This window comes from Mustela putorius, unplaced genomic scaffold (genome assembly GCF_011764305.1).
Source record: "Mustela putorius furo isolate JIRA1106 unplaced genomic scaffold, ASM1176430v1.1 tig00000145_pilon_pilon_pilon, whole genome shotgun sequence".
NCBI lineage: Eukaryota > Metazoa > Chordata > Mammalia > Carnivora > Mustelidae > Mustela > Mustela putorius.
The window spans coordinates 33,128,251-33,149,599 of record NW_025421294.1 but is presented as its reverse complement, the minus strand read 5'-3'; the positions used below and the strand labels follow the sequence as shown (position 1 = coordinate 33,149,599).

General features: G+C 40.7%; 1 protein-coding gene across 2 annotated transcripts in view; it reads right to left on the bottom strand.

Moving 5' to 3' along the window:
- Positions 1 to 21,349, bottom strand: part of MARCHF3 (membrane associated ring-CH-type finger 3) — a 137,240-nt gene that overhangs the window by 111,436 nt on the left and 4,455 nt on the right. Inside the window, exon 1 of one of the 2 annotated variants that reach the window (XM_013056067.2) lies at positions 1,423 to 1,659. The exons of the other annotated variant lie outside the window; for it this stretch is intronic. The gene's annotated coding sequence lies outside the window, so the exon portion shown is untranslated. Of the gene's footprint in view, positions 1 to 1,422; positions 1,660 to 21,349 lie in introns of those variants that run through there. 2 annotated transcript variants of the gene reach the window in all.

The window sequence follows — 21,349 nt, the reverse complement described above, 5'->3', positions numbered from 1 at the left end:
ATGGAAGTGGGCCACTTCCAAGTGGCCCAGGTGATAGCCCGTGAGCCGTATAACCACGAATCTATCAGCCCTGATTACTGATCAGAAAACCAAAACTGCTGGCTGTGGCAAATCAGAATTCTCCTCCAACAGCTGAGAGTAAAGCTCACAGTTCCTGTTCCTGCTTCAGGCCACTCCGTAGCTTTCAACTTTAGAATGTCCTCCAGCTTGGATCAGGTGCGAAACCAGAGCAGCTACCCTAAATGGTCCCTCGGCTTCGCACCTACATGCTTGATTCTTGACTTGGCTCTCAGCAAACCCAGTGCAAACACTCAGCATTCCATGGCTGAGGCCACACACGGAAGCCATCAGGTGGGGATGGCCGCAAATGTACTTTCACACAACGGGGAGAAGAGGGGGAACGTCAAGAACAGGGTGGGGAGGAGGCAGCTTCATGAACCGTTCAAAATCCACACCAGGAGGAAACGAACAGATATTTCCATGGAATCAATCTGAGAAAAGCTGTCTTTTCAACAAAAGTCTCCCTCGTTCCCCGGCACTACTCCTTCCTTGCCAGTCCCAGGCCGTGCCAAAACCATTTGAAAAGCTATTAAGATTTGTGGTCGAAAGAACAAGCTCCAAAATATTTGTGGATGTTACCTAAAGAGGCCCCACAGTGACAGCCTGAAGTAGAAAAACTAAGAACTGGAAGATAGAGTACCACATGCTACATGCCACAAGATTTCAGGAAGAAAGTATACCTGCTAAAAAATAAAAAACAAACAAACAAACAAAACCCAAAACCCAAAATCCAAAATCCAAACCAAAAAACAATACACACACACAAAAACAGGGAAGTTTCCAGAAAGTACCCTCTCAGCAACCCCTCTGAAGGAGAACTAGCATATTGAACTTTCTACATAATTGCTTTTCAGGTCTGTCTCCCAAATAATCCCTCAGTGAATACCTAAGTCAGCAAAACAACTGGAATTTTTATATTGATCGTGTAATACTGGCAGGCCTGTGAGTGATAGGACTTAGTTGGGGCACACACATAAAATATTGCCAGTTGGGTAGAGAAGTTTTTAGCTAACATAGATGATGTAGAAAATGGGTCCATTTTCCTTCTTCTTCCAGATAGCAGACTTTTCTTTTTTTTCTTCATAAATAGTACCTATTTGTATGGCAATTATGCCCTGACCAGTTTTTAACGAGCCCATTAAAGCCAGCCCAGCACAACCTCTCGAGTAGCCTGCACCTTGGGAACATGGAGCCTCCTTACAGGGTGAGAACCTGGATAACTTGACCTGCATCCTGGCTCTCTGAGCTTTCATCCTGGTCCTGCAAGCTACTTTCTCACTGACTTTCAGATCAGACCCTCCCTGTTCTACTCCCAGGCATAAATGGACCTCACTGCCATTGAGGTTTCTGGTTCCCAGTTACCTGGTGGTCATGTCTCCCAGCTGATTTGGTTCCTGGTACTCTGGCATCTGGAGTTTGACGGAGGTAGCACACCCCCTCAAAGACTGAAGTATTTTCAAAACATGCTGTTTGTTTCCAGATGGTCAACTCTTGTATAACTCAAATATGCAATCTAATTTATTCAACAAACATACCAAACACCTATTACTGTAAGACTGTTAGTGCTGAGAGTCCAACAGATAAGGCACTGCCCTGCCCTTACCCTCAGAGAACTTCTGATGACTAATGGGCCACAGTGGGTGGAAATCAGCCCAGTCCATCAAGGCCATGTCATGGAACCAAAGCAAATAATACCAATGCCTTATAGTCATTCTGAACTGCATAGTTTTCAAAGGGCTATTACGTATATTTTAATATTCATGATCTTAGGTCAAATTCTCACTAGGTAATTGAAAGAAATCCTTATAATATCATTTAACCAACTTAAATGGTGCTATCTCTCTTCCTCTCTCCTTCAGCGTACCTCCCTCATGAACCTCCCTGTCCCCAAAACTTAGAAGGTATCATGCTTCCATTCCTTATCACACCTATGAAAATCATCAGCAAGTCTTGTTTGTTCTGCCATCTTGAACTTATATATCCTCTCCATCCCCATTGCCATCACCTTACGCAAACCACCATCTGATTTTCTCTGAATTATTCTCATAGCCTCTTAACTGGTTCCTTGGCTTCCACTTTTGGCTAAGTCCAGTCTGTTTTCCACACAACAGCCAGTGACCATGAGGACTATAGCATGCAAGCAAGTTATGGTGGATTTGGTCCCGGCCCCTTTTATTGGGTCTAGAATAGTGGGCAGTGATAGAACATGCAGGAAGATGAGAAATAATTTGGATTTTGCCATGCCAGTGACCTCACACCATCCCTCCTCTTGCAAAAGGCATGAATGAATGACTTTATAAAAGGCTCACAAAAGACAGCTGTCATCATTTGGATGCATGCCACTCAGAGACATGGCAGAATGAACAGCACACATAGTGACACATTCCAGAGGGTATGGAATGAGAAACAGAGGAAGACTAGGGATGGAGCATGACAAGGCACCAAAGGATGTGAAGAATGAAGCCGGGAACCAGTGAGGTCACCCAGCCACCAGAAAGACATTACCCCTATCATGAATGATGAAACCAGTGAAGAATTCCATTCACACAGCAAAGTCTTGAAGGGTAAAGAACTCACATTATCTCAGCCCCAACACCATTTGTCAGGTGATTATCGAAGGACTAAGTAATAGAAGTGAGGGTTATATTTAGTGTTTTTTAGTTTGCACGTTCCTTCTCTGGCACTTAACATGAGTTTGACCTGTACACAACCGGCAGGATTTTGTGCCTCAAAGATGTACTGCCTGTCACTATTCTTGGTGTTTCTTTCATTGAAAATAAACTCATGTTGTATTTGGATGGGCAGAGAAACTACACCTGTCAAAGATCTAAAGATATGAAATGGGCAGAGAGATGATGGAAAGCAATTTTGCCAGCCCCAAACTGGAGTCCCCTGTTCCTATGCTTCAGTAGGGTTGGTTCGTCTGTCTGCTTTCTGTACCGATCTAAAAACAGTCAGTTATTTGAGCATTCCCGTGCTGCGCTAGCCGGAAGACCACCATAGCTGAGCAGAAACTGTCAACAGGCCATTCCCCAGAGCCTGGACGACCATGCCCGCAGGTGAGACAACATCACTTCTGAGCGTCTCGAAGGTGGTCGGGCCCATTAGCATCCCTTTGAGATTTTTAACACAGAGAACCCAAGCCCTTCTCTTTTCTCATGTTGGGGTATGTGAGCCCCTTGCTACGAGCTCACTTCCTTTCATAAATCAGACCTTAGAGAGGGGAATTAATGTCTTCTGAACTGAAGCCTAGCTGTTACTACACTGGAGGATGCTGGCAGGAAACTCTGCCTGGAGGGAGTGATCGATAACTGGAGTAGAGGCACGAGGGCAAAGCACAGACCGCAAGTCCCCTTGGACTGAGCAGCCCGAGGACAGAGATTCTGTTTGTCTCTTCAGTCCCAGAACCTCGCAGGTTCTCAGCACGCACAAAACGCTTGTTGAATTGAACTGATGGTTGTAAGAAAAGAGCAGAGTGGAGCCCAAGGATGGAAGGAAACTAGAGAAATTGGGGTTTGGGGGTATTAGAGGAGTATATGACGCTGGTAGGAAATGAGTGGAGGGCAAAATATTTTAAGAATTAAAAGAAAAAGTAAATGGAGAACCAAATGCAGAGAGGATCCCAGGAAAACACTGCAGGTGTGGGTATGTGCACACAGACATGGGAGCCCACACACATGGGCACAAAAGCATGGTCAGTACCAATGGGGAGCTGGAGCTCTCCACAGGGACGGAAGGCCAGAAGGGGTCTTGGAGGCATCCTGTTTGTTTTCAGCCCTACTCCCAGCACAGGGGGAGGGAGGCTGGGGCAGCTGAGAGGTAAACACCAGCTGGAGGAGGCACTCGGGCCAGAAACATGTCCCTGGGCAACGTGGGTGCAGACACTGCATCCCACGGTTCTTTTCTTTGTTCCCCAGGAACACATGCGAACAGCCCTCTTAACTCATTCTGAAGGAGATCCCTCCTGGTTCCATTTCCTAACAAAAACCAAAGTTACCTGACAATCCACCTTGTTTTTATCATCTATATATGGCAATGAAGGAGCTGTTCTCTATAAATAGGTTTGCAAAACTGGGCTGTGCCTTTTGCAAACATTAAAGTAGAAATGGCCCTGACACAGATCAATAATGCTTGTCTATTTCCTGGGGCTGCTCTGTTTATTTTTAGTCCCTACAAAGAGCCCAATATTTGTAGGAAAAAAAAACTCCGTATCACCTTCAAAAATATTATCAACTAATGACCTGGGCAGGAAAAAAAATTGCATTTACTTTATTCCTATCTTTCCTTTTTTTTATATATAAATTCAGACTCAGCAGGAATTTGTTCTACTACCTCATTACATAGATTCAGGCCTTTGGGGAAAGGGATCATGAAGCTTATAAAATTCCATACCTCCTTTATTACTCCCTGTTTTCTTCCATTTGCCAATTTATCTAAGAGTTCAGTTCTGTATTCCACAGGCAAAGAACTGCATGCTCGTGCACATAAACCCAAAGAGCGAGCTTTGGTTGCTTAGAAATAGGAAGGAGGATGACCTGCTGCCTCACCTCCCTTTACTTGGACATTTTCATTTAGTGCATAAAGGAATCAGAGCTGCAGACCCCAAAGAGGAGCATCAGGAGGCTCGGCCACATAAAAGGTGCCTTAGAAAAAGTGCTGGAAGCTGGAGCAAGTAATTGGCACTTGGTTATCTACAAGTGTCCCCTTAACCATCTCTGTGTTTCCTGTAGAGTTGAGCAAAATGCTCTCACACAATTGGTGTCATTTAATGTTGGTCAAATACACAGGTTTCTCCTAAATGCAAACGCTATTGTGATTATATGTTGCACGCTGGAGTCCCCACTGAACTTGTGGATTCCCTGGGGGCCTAGCTAGAGTTGCACCCTTAGCAGCCAGGCTGAAGCCTATAGTGACTTGCACGCTCAGCAGGTCTTCAATGAAAGACCAGATTATGCCATTGTGCACCCCGAATAAGTCACATACCTCCTTAGGGCATTCTTGTCCTCACCCAGGGGCTTTATTAGAGTCTGTGACAACAGCTCTTCGGTGGGCATGTGATCGCCCTGAATTCTGGACAAAATTTTATTTGGCAGCTTGTATGTATAATTTTTCCCCAGGAGGATATATATCTGATTGTCTCAAAGACTCTGTGGCTATTCCCTGCCCCCCAGATTTAAAGATTTAAGAATCTTTAGTCAAGGGCAGTGGTCTTCAAAATTATGGCATCATGAATCCCAATACCAAAATACCTTTGAGCAGGGACACCACACTTATGTGTTAGATATGTATGATGCATTATATTAGGTACGTTATTAAGCATCAGAATCACAAAAGTATAAGTAAATATGAAAACAACAATACTTTATTTCCTTTAAATATATTTTCTTTAAATCTATCTAAGAGTATATACTACCTTACTAAACAATCATTATTTTATCAAGAACAACATAGGTAAATATGCTTCATGTTTGAAAACTAGATTAATTATTTGTGATATGTTAATTTGAATGTATAGTCCCAAGTTCAGTTTATTCTATACAGTTGGGTTGTAATAGATGTCACAGTTTTAAGCAAATAATAATAATAAGAAGAAGTAAAGAAATAAAAAATTTAAAAATCACAGTGTAAACATTTCCAAACAGTTTTCCACAGTGTTTCCTCTATACTAAAAGTTTCTTTAAAATTCAGTTACTTTCTTCTTTATTCTTAAAATTCCTTTATCTTGAAAGGACAAATTAGTTATGCTTTGTGTTTTAAAAAAATGGCCTCTAGTAGCATACTACTGAAGATGCTTATTATCACAGAAATGGTTAACAAAATATGGAACTCTTTCTTTTTTATAAAAAGAAAAATGAATGTAACTTATCTCTAAGTTTGACAACTCAATTATTTTTCAATAAGATAACCAGCAAACCTCTGTTAGGTACAAAAGAGCTTCATGGTCCCTTCTCAACTTAATACAAAATATTGTATTGCTTTAACGACACTGTATATTATAGGTTTGTTTTTTTATAAAATTAATTATGAAGTCTCCTCCTGTAGCATTTTGTATACCTCTGGCTTCAATGTCTTGCCTGTATTAGCTTGCTTATGAATGATGCAGTGAATGAATTTATCTCTTGAAACCTCACCTTGGAATCCTTTTCTAAGAAACAGCTGCTTCTCAAGAGGAAACACTACTTGGTTTTTCTCACAAGACATTTTCATAAAGATTGTGAATGAATCTCATCCAGCGGTAGCTCACCAAAAAGCAAAACAAAACAAAAAACCAAAACCAAAACAAAACCAAGCACTTAGTGTATTTCATTGATGAAGCAGAAACGAATAAATACAATAGGCTAGATCAAACATCTTACAAATGCAAAACAGGTCTTCTGCTCTCCATAACCTGTCCTAATAGTGTATTTGTTTCCTCAAGATTAGAGTCATAGCTTCAGTAATACTTTTTCAGCATTTTGTGATAGAGAAGCTCCTTTTTTTTTTTTAATTTTAAAGTTATTTATTTATTTTAAAGATTTTATTTATTTATTTGACAGAGAGACACAGCGAGAACGAGAGCGAGCACACAAGCAGGGAGAGTGGGAGAGAGAGAGAGAGAGCCCAATGCAAGCCTAGATCCCAGACCCTGGGATCATGACCCTGAGCCGAAAGTGGCTGCTTAATGACTGAGCCACCCCAGGCACCCCAGAAACTCCTTTTTAAAAAAAGATTCTATTTATTTATTTATTTTGGGGGGTGTGGAGGGGTGGAGAAGGGCAGAGGGAGAAGCAGACTCCCCATTCAACAGCGAGCCAGACACAACCCAGGACGCTGGACCATGACCTGAACTGAAGGCAGAGGTTTAACAAGTGAGCCATCCAGGCGCCCCAAGAAACTCATTTTAGTTTTCAGCATAGTATCTCACCTGGTCTTCTATCAGGAGGCAGAAGTGTTTATAAATATACGTGGGTTTTTTACTTTTGCCTATAACTAAAAATTTCAAAACAGGCTTCAGAGCACCATTTAATTGACTATAATTTTATAAAGGTCAATAGGTAAATTTAAACACTGGTTAAAAAGTGCAGGGTTTACCTTCATATTTTTCTAATTGTGGCACTTTCGTATTATCATTAGGAAAACTTTCAAGGCAAAGTATTCACTTCCTTCCAATATGTTCATTCTTAATGACAGTACATGTAAATCTTTATTTCATTTCATCATCTTGAGGGTTTTGAAGTTGGGGGCTAACTTCCCATCGGAACTGATCGTATGGTTATCATTTTTTAACTCCTATCTTGGCTAACAAAGGACTTATCCTAGAACAGAATCAACTCCATTTTCAAACTGTTCCCTTGTTCTTGCTTGCACAATTAGTGATCCCTTCAAATTCATACTTTGCTTTTGTTTTTACCAGAATATTTTTAAGCTACTTGCCTTGTGTTTGTTGTTCTTATTTAGGGCTAGGTTAGTTGAAACTAATAATATTATGCAAATTAATCTAACCCAACAGGTACACATGCAATGCAACATGCTATAGACCAGTTGAAGAGACTAACCGCTGCCTGCTGCGGGGAACCTACCCCTCCCTCAGAACATAGAGCCTTTGGACCTAAAGAATAGGGGAGGGTGCAAATGTCAATTCATAGACTACTAAAACTTGATTTTTCTTATGGGGGGGGAGAAAAAATGAATAGAAATTCTAGTAATTTCTTCCCATGCTTCAATGGTTTATCTTACAAACTCCACTTTGGAAACCCGAATGTGGATAATCTCTAGGGCCATTACCAACTCAAAAATTACAAATTAATGGAATTTCTGCTAGAAGGGCACTGGTTGTCATTGTTTGAGTGCTCAAAGAACTCCTGGATAATTCCCAAGGTTATGTTTCCTGGCAGCTCCAGAGAAACCCTCCATCCAAAAACCCAGTGAATGAGGAATGAAGGCAGGTCACCTGGATGAGTTTTCTCCTCCTGCCACCTAGAAGAGAGTCTGGTTGAAACCATCCAGAAGAACTGGGTAAGGTCGACAAGTCTCTATCTCCCCATTAGCCTACATTCACACACCCCTCAAATGGACTGGCAATTTTCAGCCTCAACAAACATTGAAACATGTGATTATGATGTGTTGCAAAGCAAAATTATTCAACACACACAAATTTCCCTTGGAAGCCTTGACAGCTGCAAGTGGGAGGGACGGGACAGGGTCATGTGTTTTCATATTTGTTCTGGACAGCTCTGCTTGGTGTGGGAAGAAGAAACAAATTGTATTCTGTTATGTGGAAGGGAAAAGTTTTCTAAATTTAGAGTCTTTTATCACCTGAATTATTTTCTTTGAGCCTGGTTTCCTCCATTTCCCATAGTGAGGTGCAGGAGTTTGGGAAGTCAGTGTGATTGACTGCAACCAGCAATAACAAAATCATATGCTGGGCAGTGGGACGAGACAACCCAATCCAAGGGCCAAAGCCTCTTTCTGAAAGGACAGTCATACACATCTAGGAGAAATTATTTATACAACAGCAAGATCTGATTACCTATAAACAAAATCTCCTAAGATACTAACTTAAAACAAGATACAAAGGTTTTTAAAAACAAAGACCAGCTCCAAAAGAGGATTTCCCAAATCCATCCATTCAAATTTCCTCTACAAAAACTAGCTTTTCTCCTGTTCATCAAGAACTCCTAAGCAGGATATTCCAAGCCCCCAATTCCTTTCAGAGGTCAACTTGTCAAAACCAGAGTCCTTCACAAAAGCTAAGGATGATTCACCCTTAAGAAATTAGCTTGATTGGTCATGTCTGTGTTTGAGGAAAGGGAGGCATTTCTCTTTTGTTGGAGAAAAAGTTTTATTAACAAAAAGACAACAAAAATAATGCAGTCCAGGTTGCTCTCTGTATTTTGGAGGTTCCACCAACATTATCATCAGAGACACTGGAGAGAACACAGGATTATTTGTCTCCTCATTAAAATTATAATAGCCTTTTCATTGAGCTTTTTAGAAAGTGACAAGTTGGTTCTTACAAATGAAGTTTTTATTTTTATTATTATTTATTTAAGATTTTATTTACTTATTTGTCAGAGAGAGAGAAAGAACAAGCAGGGGAAGAAGCAAGCAGAGCAGGCAAGGGGAGAAGTGGGTTCCCCGCTGAACAAGGAGCCCCCATGGGATCATGACCTGAGTCAAAGACAGTTGCTTAACTGACTAAGGCAGGTGCCCCCAAATGAAGTTTTTATTTGTGCTACTTCCTTGCACACTGGTTTATAAGCACTGATGGTGTATTTCCCATACAAAGAAAGATAATTAAGTGTGTGAATGCTACTGGGTTCCTGCTATAGGTTTGCATTCTGGATTCCCTCTCCCTCTCTCTGTCTGTCCCCCCCACTTTTTTTTAATAAGATTTTTATTTTTTATTTTTATTTGAGAGAGAGAAAGCACAAGTGGGTAGGGGACAAGGGCAGGGGCAGAGGGAGAAGAAGAAGCAGACTCCCTGCCAAGCAGGAAGCCTGGCACGGGGCTCAGTGGGGCTGGATCCCAGGAACCCCAGGGACCATGACCTTAGCTTAACCAGACTGAGCCATCCAGGAACCTCCTGGATTCTGTCTCTTTATTTTCTTACGAAATCAGAACTCCACAACCTGCCACTTCCAATCCCTCCCACCCTCCAAGTTGCTTCTTCTGGCACTGAAGTATGAAACTTACTGGTTACTCTTGCTTGGAATTTGTGATCTGACACATTTTATTTAAACTCTTGTATACAACATAGATAAAAGAAACAGACAAAATAGGGATTTAAGCAGCCAGCTAGTCACCTGGTGAGTATTCCCCTTGCAATTAAAAGTTACCAACCAGACAGTTTTATATCTTGCTTCCTATAGAAAGGAAAAATAAACAGCCTTGAAAGATGAATTGAATCATACAGTGTTAAAACTGGAACGAGTCCACAGAAATAATCCAGTTTTCTATTCCTTTTCCTGAAAGGAGACTGGTGCCTTGCTCTACATCTATCTTTAGTCAGAGGTGGGACAGAACCAGGCTCAGGGTTCCAACTGGGGTGCAAGAAGATTGGGGGACCTGGCCAGGTGGTCATTTATGCTGACATCAAAGAGAAATCTGATAGCAGAAACTAAAATTAGATAACCAATTTCATAAGATGGTAAAGAGCTCCACAAGGCACCTGAAGTTGTAAATATTTATTAGTTATTCATGTATTTTTAAAACTAGAAAAGGGATTTTTTCCAAAGGTTTCCAAAGCAAAAATCTATTTTACGTGCTCCAAAATATCTTCCAGGATGTTCCCACCGCCCCCTGTCAATGGACATTCTCTGACAGAGGTCTAGAGAATGAACTTGCTCTATAGCTCACAAGCAGCTAGCTTGTGACAGGGACACACAATGGCACAACCAGTCTCAACTGACACATCGCTTGTGTTTTCTCCCATCAGAAGCCAATACCTCTTACTGCCAAATGGAAACCATTCCCAGAATTTTCACTGCAGAGAGATTTCTCCAAGAGCTGTGCTTCCAAGCCCTTTCCCAGCATTCTATTCCTAGATCAGGTATAAAAATCTAGGCTCTGCATTTAAGCTGGAGAAGGAATAAAGAGTAACTGTCAAAACACTTACTCCACCGAGCCTCCACACCACTCACCTCCCCTCTTGAAAGTTATAACCTGCATTGAAATAATCCTCATTCAAAGTGGAGGGTTTAAATCTGCATTAATGACCTTTGAAAACAGGAGCCTAGGAAGGCCCCTGAGATTCAAGGCCTCTGAGACTTTGCACGTGGAATACATGGACTCCATAAGCCAGGCTACTTCTGGGAAGGACCTGGTGCTAGAAGTGAAGGAATACTCAGCACTTGAGCATCAGATTCAAATTCAATCATTTCTACATGCTTCACCTACTCCTCCAAATAACTGCCAGCTCTCTGGGCTTGTCTTCAACTGCCTAATGTAGCATGAGGGGATGGCATCTCTCTGAATCTGAGGCTCTACCTTGGACGGTTCTCCGCCTCACCCCCACTTCCCAAATAAGGTATTGTCTCCCATGGGGCAGACGCAGGAGAGCACTATTCTCCTTCCCAGCCTTTTATTTAAATAACAGAATATGCAAATGTATGCAAATAAGGCATACTCTGTGGTGGAAATTCCCACGTATAAATAATAAATCTTCCTCCTATTGCTCAAAAAAGAAGAGGAAAGGTAACTGGATTTCTGAAAAGTGCTCCCTCACATCCCCACACCACCTCACCTTCAAATATGAAGATAAATGAGAGTTTGAGAGAATTCATTTTCAACTAGTAGCTCACTCCTAGTTCATGATTTCAAACACCAGGTAAATCTGTAGCTACAATTTTGTATAGCTGAGTATTGCCTTTGCCTCCCATTTATCCTTTTAGAATGTAAAGGCTGCCATTTTCATTGGTATTCAGAGGTCTGCCAATATGCGAATCCAAGCAGTTCAATTATTTTGCCCAACTGGGAAAGTGAGTTATCTAGAAACAAATGGGAATGACAGATTAAAAAGCTATCCTTGCTAATACTTTCAAATTGGGCTAAAGTTAGTTATACCCTGTTGAGTCCTTCCACCTAGGATGAACAATGCAGCAAGCATGGAGAGACATATTGCTTAGGCCTCTAATCTTAGCTGTGACATTTCCTGTCTCATGTTCTACCATCAATAGTGACCTACTTGCTATACCATGTGATTTTCCAACTGGGGCTTTTGATGCTCACACATGGGAAACACAATTATTTTTATATTTAGCACAAAGTGTAGCCATGAAACATTTCAAATGACTTCCAGTTCAAGATAGCCACATTAATCTTATTTGGTGGTAATCTTTTCTGCTTTGTCATTTAGAAACATAATAGTTGTGACATGTTAAAAACAAAGCTATCACCTTTTTTTTTTTTTTTTAAGCAAACTGTGCAAATGCTACATTCTGTCAGTATCCAATACACTGAAAACTATCAAAAAGTAAAAGAATCATGTCCTAGTTACTTATCTTGTTCCAAGAACTGGAAACAAATGGATCTTGTTGAAAGTGATAGGAAACAACACTGCTGGTGTTACTGGGCTTTGAAATCTTAAGAATAATGAAAATAACTCATTAGTTCTAGTAAAAGAGTAGACAGAAGCTGGCATTCAGAAAATGGAATAGAAGGGTACAAAAGACAAAACCACAGGATTTATTAGGTAAAACTACAGTCAAAACTAAAAAGTCACCAAAACACAATGTATAATAAGATTAAGAATATCTAGCAAGGAAGCCTTCCAATATAACAAAATATGTCTGACCAGTAACTCAGGAAAGTGGATTTACTAGGCAAAGTACAACTGCCACCCATAGTTTTCAAAATTAAAAAGAGAGCCATCTCTACAAATTTAAGCCTGTATGTATGCATGTAACCTAACAGATGACTGTTCACAATTTTAAGGCTTGCTAACTGATCCACGAACCCTAAAGAAATGAACAAAGCATCTAACACTCTAGTGAAGAGTACTTCTTCCACATCACTTGTGAATAAGCAAACTCCCAAAACTTAACCCAATCTCCAAAACAGATGCCAGGAGTCTGCAGTACATCGATTTCAGTCAGTCTCCTAAACTCTGTGGCTACACCAGCTCAAAAGCAGCTGCTTTTGTGAATCATAAAGGACCTTTCACAGCACAGTGTGTTCACACATGGAAAAGCACATGTTCTACTTTGCCTCTGCCAAAGAAGCTTCATTGTCACCCCCCTCCCAAGTACTTGGGAAATATTCCAGCAATATGTGTGTACCCATTATGGATTCGTTCTCATTGCTACTGCTTTTGCTATACATTTTCTATAACCTCATGCTGTTTCCCACCCACACAGCTTAGAAAGCGGAAAAAAAAAAGAAAGAAACAAAGCCTTTGTCAAGTCATAAAAGGGCCAATCTACTGTATATGAAAACTACCACCAAAGACAGTCTCTCAAGAGTTTATGTAGACCATGCACCTGCCTATTTTAAATAAAAATAATATGTTGACCCAGCCCTTTGATTACTCATCTGCTTGTCACCTGGGTTCTGATGGGCTCTTACCAACTACACACCCAAATCTACCCAGGTTATGAAGTAAGGAAGAAAGGGGTCCTCCCCAGGACACACAGGGGAAAAGCACCACGTGAACAACATCAAAATATCCTCTTTCCTTTCTTCCCCCTTCAGTTTTTTCTGACTTGTCTAAGATGCAAAACATAAAGACAGTCTGGAAGAACTAGATTAAAAATTACTGTCAAATACAGATGTATTTCTACTCACCATAAAATTTCGATCTGCTTCTGGAAGTCTGATACAGGGAGTTTAGCTGCAAAGTATATTTCATAGTAACTACTCTAACAGGTTTTAGTGATAGCAGGAAGCGGAGAAGGCAGAAAACAGAGCCCAGTGGGTTTAGACTGATATCCTACACAGAGAGAGATGCCATGGTTGGTGAGGTCACCTGGGAAAAGATCTGGAAAAGGTGAGCAGATCAGAGGGGCGTGTCCAGTTCCTGTCAAAGGGGGAAATGGTGATTTATTTGGTTGAGTGGTAAAGTCACACTGGAAGCTTCAGAAAACAATGGTTCACAATGTATTTAGCAAGTGACACAGCAGCCCACAGAACAACAGGGCAAGGAAAACACAAAAGCACATATTTTAGTTGAGAAGGTCCTGAGCTGAAAGCCAGAGAGAAGGGACTTTGGGAAGGCACTGCTTCACTTCTGTCAATCCCTTCCAAATTAACATGGGAGGTAAAGCTATTTTTCAATTTGCACCTTCATAATTACTTCAGAATAATTAAGAACACAGTTCTAGGAATAAATTATTTTGGTAGATACATGAGTTCAAATGAAAAATTATGTGTAAGCAGAGAAAACAATTTTGTTTAAGTAAATTTGCCACTGCAAATTATCATGCAATTATAATTCTTCCAATTTACAATTAAGCTTTATATGTCTACCTTCAGTTTTTAAGGGTTTGTGTCTAACATTAAAGGAGCTGGCATCCTTAAAACATCCTTAAAAATAATCAGCATAAAAACTGTAGCTAAGAATATTACTCAAATTTTCTTCTTCTACCAAGTTCTCTTAAAACCTTTATGTGATACTACTATGGCACGTCTCCCTTTTCCCCAAAGAATTCTGGTATCTATCTCTTATTTTGCCCTCAGAGAGGCAAAGAAAAAGTAGGTTTTGTTCAGTTTCCAGATTTTATAGGAGAAAAATCTAAAGTGCATGTACTCAGCTCAATGGCAACTGTCATCCTCCTTTAGTCCTTGTGTGGAGAAAAAGGCAGCCTGTGGATTATCAGAGGTCAAAACGTCTGAATAACTCCATTAACTTAGTCACTTGATTTTTTCATTCATTTTACAAATACAGCTAGGGTCTCTGTCCTCATGGAACTTTATATTCTAGAAGGAACAAATAAAAACAAGTAGACAGGCAGGCAAGTTATACAAGAGTATGGCAAATACCATAGAGGAAAAGGGAAAATGGAGTAGAGACAGAGGTGGGGGAAGGCTCCCCTCAGTAGATCAGATGGGATGGTCCTGGGAGGGGACTGTGAAGGGGAGCCCTGAAGGCAAAGAGTGGAGCCACAGGAGCTGAGGATGTGTGATCCAAGCAGAGGGTGCAGCAGCTGCAGAGGGTCACAGGTGAGAATGAGACCAGCTTATGTGGTTGGAAAACTAGTGAGGGCAAGGGGGTAAGTAATGAGGTCACAAAGATGGGCAGAGGCCCAGCATGCTGGCAAGGGTAGTCTTGGGACAGTCTTCCAAGGTAAAGAGAAGTCATGGAGAGGAGGGAAGGGACCGGGGCAGATGAATCTAAGTTTAAATCCTAGCTTAACCACTCAGTAGCTAAGTGAGCTCAGCAAATGACTAGCTCCTTTTGGATGCTGAATTCCTAATTTATAAAAGGGCACTCAATAAATCACGGCCAGTTATAATCATTGGTAATTATCATTATTGTTAATGCTATGATATGTAAATAAGGTTAATAAAAAATGTTTACATTCAAGTGGACAAATACTGCAAAATAATATATCCAAAATATAGAATTGAGAAATCGGCAAATTGTTTTAATCTTTTTTATTCAGTAAAGATCATATACTTGTTAAGTACAAACAGACATAAATTAGTACATTTGAATTCATTAGGGTTTATTGTGATTCTAATCACAATAATTATTGATCTTGGCTCGATTTCTCTGGCCTTAATTAGTCTGCATTGTGGCTTTGCTCTCCCTGTCAACCTAGCCTAGCCATTTTGTGTCCAGAAATGTATAGCATTTCAATGGTACCTACCAGCTACACAGTAGTCATATAGGGAATTTCAGAGTTACTTTCCAAGTCATGATGTATAGTAGACACTTACATTTATTGCCATCATCTATTACCCCTTCACTCCCATCACACACTCCTTTTACTAACAGTATCCTAATTTTGTTCAAATTCACCTCTCCCTTCCCTCAAGCAATGATGGAGAACGTCTTGCTACTGGCCGATTTAGAGATGGAGTATGTGATACTGTTCCAATCAATGAGATAAGAAGACAGGTCTTCTCAGACTTTTCTTAGTACTATTTAATTTCCTTCGAAAGGAGACCCTGGGAAAGGGTGGTCCATTTTCTGTGCTCTAGATATTGTCATGTCCACGAGAGACATCTGAGCAACTGCAGCCATCTTGATAAGAACCAGTGTTAGAGTGAAGTCGTCCCTAAGGATGACAATGGAAGAGAGACGAAAGAATGTAATTGTGCCACTAAATCAACTCATCCTGCTGTCTGCCCTACTCACATGAGATAACACACTTCCTTAGGGTATAGGTCAATGTGAGTTGGTGTCTTGTGTTGTGTGCAGACGTGGACCACATCTGGTGCATTTTCATTTGGAAATATCACTTGTTTCTTTGTCTCTGGGAAGCTCTAGGAATGGAATGAGGACTTTGAATCTGGCTCAGCGAGCTCCAAAATTCTGGATGTGGGGTGATATAGCATTTTAATCTATAAACTGGGATAGTCACCTGGAAAATCTTGAAGGGAAAACAACCTAGAAATAACAACAGGAAGATGATGCTTTGGTCTAAGTAGCTGGTACCACATAGTCTACCTCTGACTTTATCTGTTTAAAAGCTTTGACTTTCACCTTCCAACCTGCCTAGTTTATATGTTTTTCCCTGAAGACCAAAGTGAGCTTATGCTCCTCACTGGGCTTATGTTCCATAAAGCTTCCAATTCTGAGCCCTGACACAATTACAAGAATTCCATTAGGGACCTTGTATGACTAGCACTGATCCCAGGCACAGGTCAGATACCAAGGATGCAGAAGCAGCCTCACACTCCACTGGGACAAGAGGATTAAGGGGCAGAAGCACTCCAGAGAAGAGGTGCAATATTATGATTTATAATCAGGAGAAAGACCTGCCTAGAAAGGAAGGGGGAAATATCACAAGCGTAATAGGACGTTTGGCTATTTTTGTTTCAGCTATGCAGAGTTATTTTAAAATTGAAAATATTAGGGACCAGCAAAATAAAATATCCATCTTACCAATAGAGCACAGCTGCTAACTGACCGTAGAGGGAAAGGTCGCAGTGTGATTACTGCTGGCAGAGTTGCTGGTGGGGGTGGGGAATGAGGTAAAATAGAAGATCGCATAAACGTCTAATGGTTCACAATAAGCAAAAAGCAGTATGGCTTGAAACCAAATTAGCTATTCCAGTCTAATAAGTATTTTTCCTATAAGAAAATTATGGAATTATAAATTTAGCCCATTAAGGGAGAGCAGAAATTATAAGGCACATAGATTTCATAATTTTATACAGTATTTGAGAAACATTACTTATCAAATGGGGTAGACATTATAACTGATGAAAATTTGCTAAGAGACCATAATTAAGATAGAATAGCAAATGGTGCCTCAGCTCTTGAAAGGGTCACTATCAGGATTCTACTTAACATCTTCATTACTGATCTGCTGCGAAAATGGAAATGCATTCAAAGTAAGGATGGTGTCTAATTGTGAGATGCTGCCAAGGGCTGGAAAGTGGTAGAAAAATATCTACAGCAGTTAGAAACAATGCAACATAAGTAGGTAAACCAGACTAAACCATCTGAAACACCAAAAAATACAAATTAAGTAAATAAATGAAGGAGAGTTACCTGAAACTCACTGGCCAGAGTTCTGAACGGAAAGGAAAAAGTGACATTGGTTGATGTTAGCTAGAAGGCAATGAATGACCCAGCCTCAAAAGAAAAATAGACCAGATTACGAACTTATCAGCAAAAGATGCATCACTTTACATGGTCTGTCTGTAAAGATATCAGGGGGACCCTGCTCTTCTTTTCCCTATTCAACATATACCTGTTGGGGTATTTGTAGAAAGCTTCAATTCCTTGGTTGTCATGAATATGTATGTCTCTTGCTAGCAGAGGTTTGTGATTTGTTTCTTAATGATATAAAAAATGAACAGAGGGAAGTAAGAGTGATTAGGTAAGGGGGAGAGTGTCACTGGTTGGTAAAACACTGAGGTTTTGTGAGACTAATTCCCTCTGCGCTGTGTTTAGAGTGTGTAGCTGGGATCTTCTCTTTAGCACTGGAAAAACATACTGGCATGCTCTAGGAAAGTCTTTTGAAAATGGTAAAAAATATGATTAACTCCTGCAGGGAAAAGACTAGTGGGAACATTGATTCTAGAGTTCTTACCTGAAAGGAAGGGAAAGAGAATGTTAAAGAGAGGAAAACATGAGTTGGGGGTAGGACTACATGAAGGAGAAAAGTTCAAATCAGGGAATCCTAAGGCTGAGAATATCCTGGCTGTGAGAACTTCAGTGTATGTAACATAGTCACAAGAGTGGAAAAGGAAGGTTTGCTATATGGGATGCTAAAACATGGATCTGAGAAAATGCCAAAGAAAAGCAGCACAGGGAGAACCTCCACTGGTTGCAGGGATGAAAGTGGGCTCCACAGATGTCTGCCTCCCAGCTGGTAGACCACCCCCTCAATTCCTCCTAGCTGCCAGCAACCAGATGAAAGCAGAAGCCTTGGGACAGGCAGGGGCAAGTGCTCCTCACTTGCAAGATCCAAAAGAAACCAGTGAGTCCATGACCTCATCTAGGATTGCTCATCTTCTCTGTTACCTTGAACATCTAAATAACTTTTAGATGTAATCACTCAGTTTTCTAATGATTTTCTTGGCAGGTACAAGAAGAAAGCACCTATGTTCACTGAGGCTTAATCTCCCACATGAGACAGAAAATAAGGGTGCTTGATCTCTTGCAGTCATTTGAAGTAGGTTAAGCTCTAACATAAAAGGACCATCCTAAAGGCCCTGACCTCAGGCAGTTATGCTTAGTTTGGCTGCTCATAAACTCCATCTGGACACACGGTCTATGCAGAAGCTCAGTTAGCCACTCAGAGGAAGAACTGAGGTGAGAACTTACCTAAGCCATCAGATGACATCACGTACACAACTGTATGGGGGATGCTTCTTGAATGAAAGATTTAGAGATGAAAAATACTATAAAAGTTCATCTTTGAAATTAAAAATTTGTTAAAATTTTATTATTATTATTTTTAAAGCATCACTCTCAAATGTCAAGTTTCCCTATTATGCTCAGTTTTGGTTATCTGCGGCCTGTTGGCCCAGCAACCATCTTGTTTCTCCATAGCCCCCAGACCTCCTCCCAACCTCCCACAGCCAAAACTAGCCAGTTGGCTGCCCAGGATGGCCAAAAAAAAAACAGTATATACTTCCAAAGATATGCAACTCAGGCTGCCCCAAGCCTCAAAGTGGGGCCCATGAGTTAGATGCCTATTCAAGATAGGATACAAGGAATAAGAGAACAAAAAAGGGAATCAGGGGACATGGCCACAATAATGGAGGAGCGGGTGAAGTTGGAGACATTTCTGAAGACATCACAAGAGGAGGCAAGGCAGGAATGGAGTAGAGGGGGAACTATGAAGATGAAAGATCAGGAATGGATGACAATTACATGAAGCCCCGAGACAGGGGCTAGAGCCAAAAGTCTGCCACTAGGATTCAGTTATCAATCAACTGATATCAATCAACTACCATTTCAGCTGGTGGTGAGTATCCTTGTACACATCCTTTGAAGGTCTTGCAAGCGTTCACGTGTAATTCTTTGTAGCCTCTAGTGCACCTAGCAACTATTTCTTATATGCCCTTTCTTGAGAAGCTCCAAGATGAGAGGTATGGGCCCTGCCCTCCAGGGGCTCCCAGTCAGGAGTGGGTGGGGTTACAAGTGATGGTTCTGCTGACAGTGTACAACCAGCCCAAAGAGAGACATGGAAAAGCTTCCTAAAGACGCTATTATTTGAACTGCATTTGGAGTTAGTTAAGTAGAAAAGAGGTACTACCTATGATAGGTACTCAGTTACTGTTTGTTCATTAATTTTGATTTGTATTGGTTACCTGGAAAATTGTTCAAGGACTAGGAGCTAGTTCTTATCACCACTGTTTTTTTTTTTTTTTTAAGATCTTATTTATTTATTTGTCAGAAATAAAGAGCACACAAGCAGGTAGAGGAGGAGGGAGAAGCAGGGTCGTCTCTGAGCAGAAAGCCTGATGCAGGGCTCGATCCCAGGAACCTGGGGTCATGATCTGAGTTGGAGGCAGAGGCTTAGCTAACCGAGCCACCCAGGTGCCCCAACACCACTGTTTTTAACACTGTCAATGAAGCAGATAAATCTACCCATTTTAGTGTCTAAGGATATAACCCGAAAAAATACTATACCTTACCTTCGGCTGAGATGGGGAGTGCACTTATACTTTTTCTAATTATGAGGCATCTTCTTGTTCTACTTATCTCATAGCAAAAAGTTTTAAAAGCTTTTGAAAAGATCACATTTTGCTCACTTGAAATATGTCTGTATATTTTAGCATAAAATATACTTGGCAGCTGCTAACATAATCGGATGGCTACGCCTTACAAAAACTTGATTTCTTTTTAATCAAATTTTTAGAACCATACCGGGTTTCCTGCCAGTGCTACAATAGTGAGCAATAAATACATCATTAGATCAATGGCATTCTGATGATGGATCACTCCAAAGATACCTTCAGCCAAAAAGAATAAGCCCATAGTCTCACTGTGCAAAGATTCATAAAATACTGTTTAAAACATAGATACTCGGGGCGCCTGGGTGGCTCAGTGGTTAAGCTGCTACCTTCGGCTGAGGTCATGATCTCAGGGTCCTGGGATCGAGCCCCGCATCAGGCTCTCTGCTCGGCAGGGAGCCTGCTTCCTCCTCTCTCTCTCTGCCTGCTTGTGATCTCTCTCTGTCAAATAAATAAAATCTTTAAAAAAAAAAAAAACATAGATACTCAGTTAATATAACAGGGAAGAAAACATTGCAAAATAGAACACAATGGCCTGGGTTTATAATGTAGCAATATTGATCATGGATTTTCCTAAGTACTCTAGAGCAGCCACACGATTATATATGCCTCTGATTAGACCCAGAGATAAGAAGGGGAAAGTTATAAAAAAGGAAACTAACCAGAGGAAGGCCTGCTGCTATAATAAATTATTTAAAGCAAGCAGGGCGAGCGGGTTGTGAAGACAATATAAAACAGAATCCAATGCCCCCAAGAAACCCCAAACCATCAGCACCTCTATAAATTTCTTACCACTCTGTCTGGGATTTAACTGGAGGTGCTTCTTTTCCACCACTCTTCCCAACCCATCCAACCCCAAGCCTTCACGTTTTGTCAGTTCCTTTCTCAGAGCTTAACATTTGTTTTTCTTCTGTAACCAGGGATGCTGTCTTCAGTTATATTTCTCAGCTTGTATCTAAAGAGTGTCTGCAAGGCCACAGACGAGTGCATCTGTCACTTCATTCATCTGGATCTTAAATTTCCCATGGAAACTATAAGCTTGGAATACCTAATATGACACACTTATCAACATGACTTTGATAGTCTTCTCCTTTTCTCTTTCTTCTTATTGTTATTGTAGTTAAATCCACAAAGCTCAAGCTAGGGTAAAACTTCTAGAGCTCAGTGACTGTTCTATATTAGAGGATGTGAGTAGGCCCCAAATACTATGAAGTGAAAGTAGAAGCCTGATTAAGGGCATGTTGGAAGAAAAATAGTCAAAATGGCTAAAATTTTAGTGTTAGGAGATATTAAAGGAGTAGAATGACTTGAAAAGTAAATATTTTATAGGTAGATTTTGCCATGGAAATAGGGGTGGAGAAAGAAGGGTAGAAAACTAGAAAAGAAAAGCCTTTGTCAAATTCATTTGACCAAAGAATTTTGTCAAGACTATGCCATGGCCAAAAAAAAA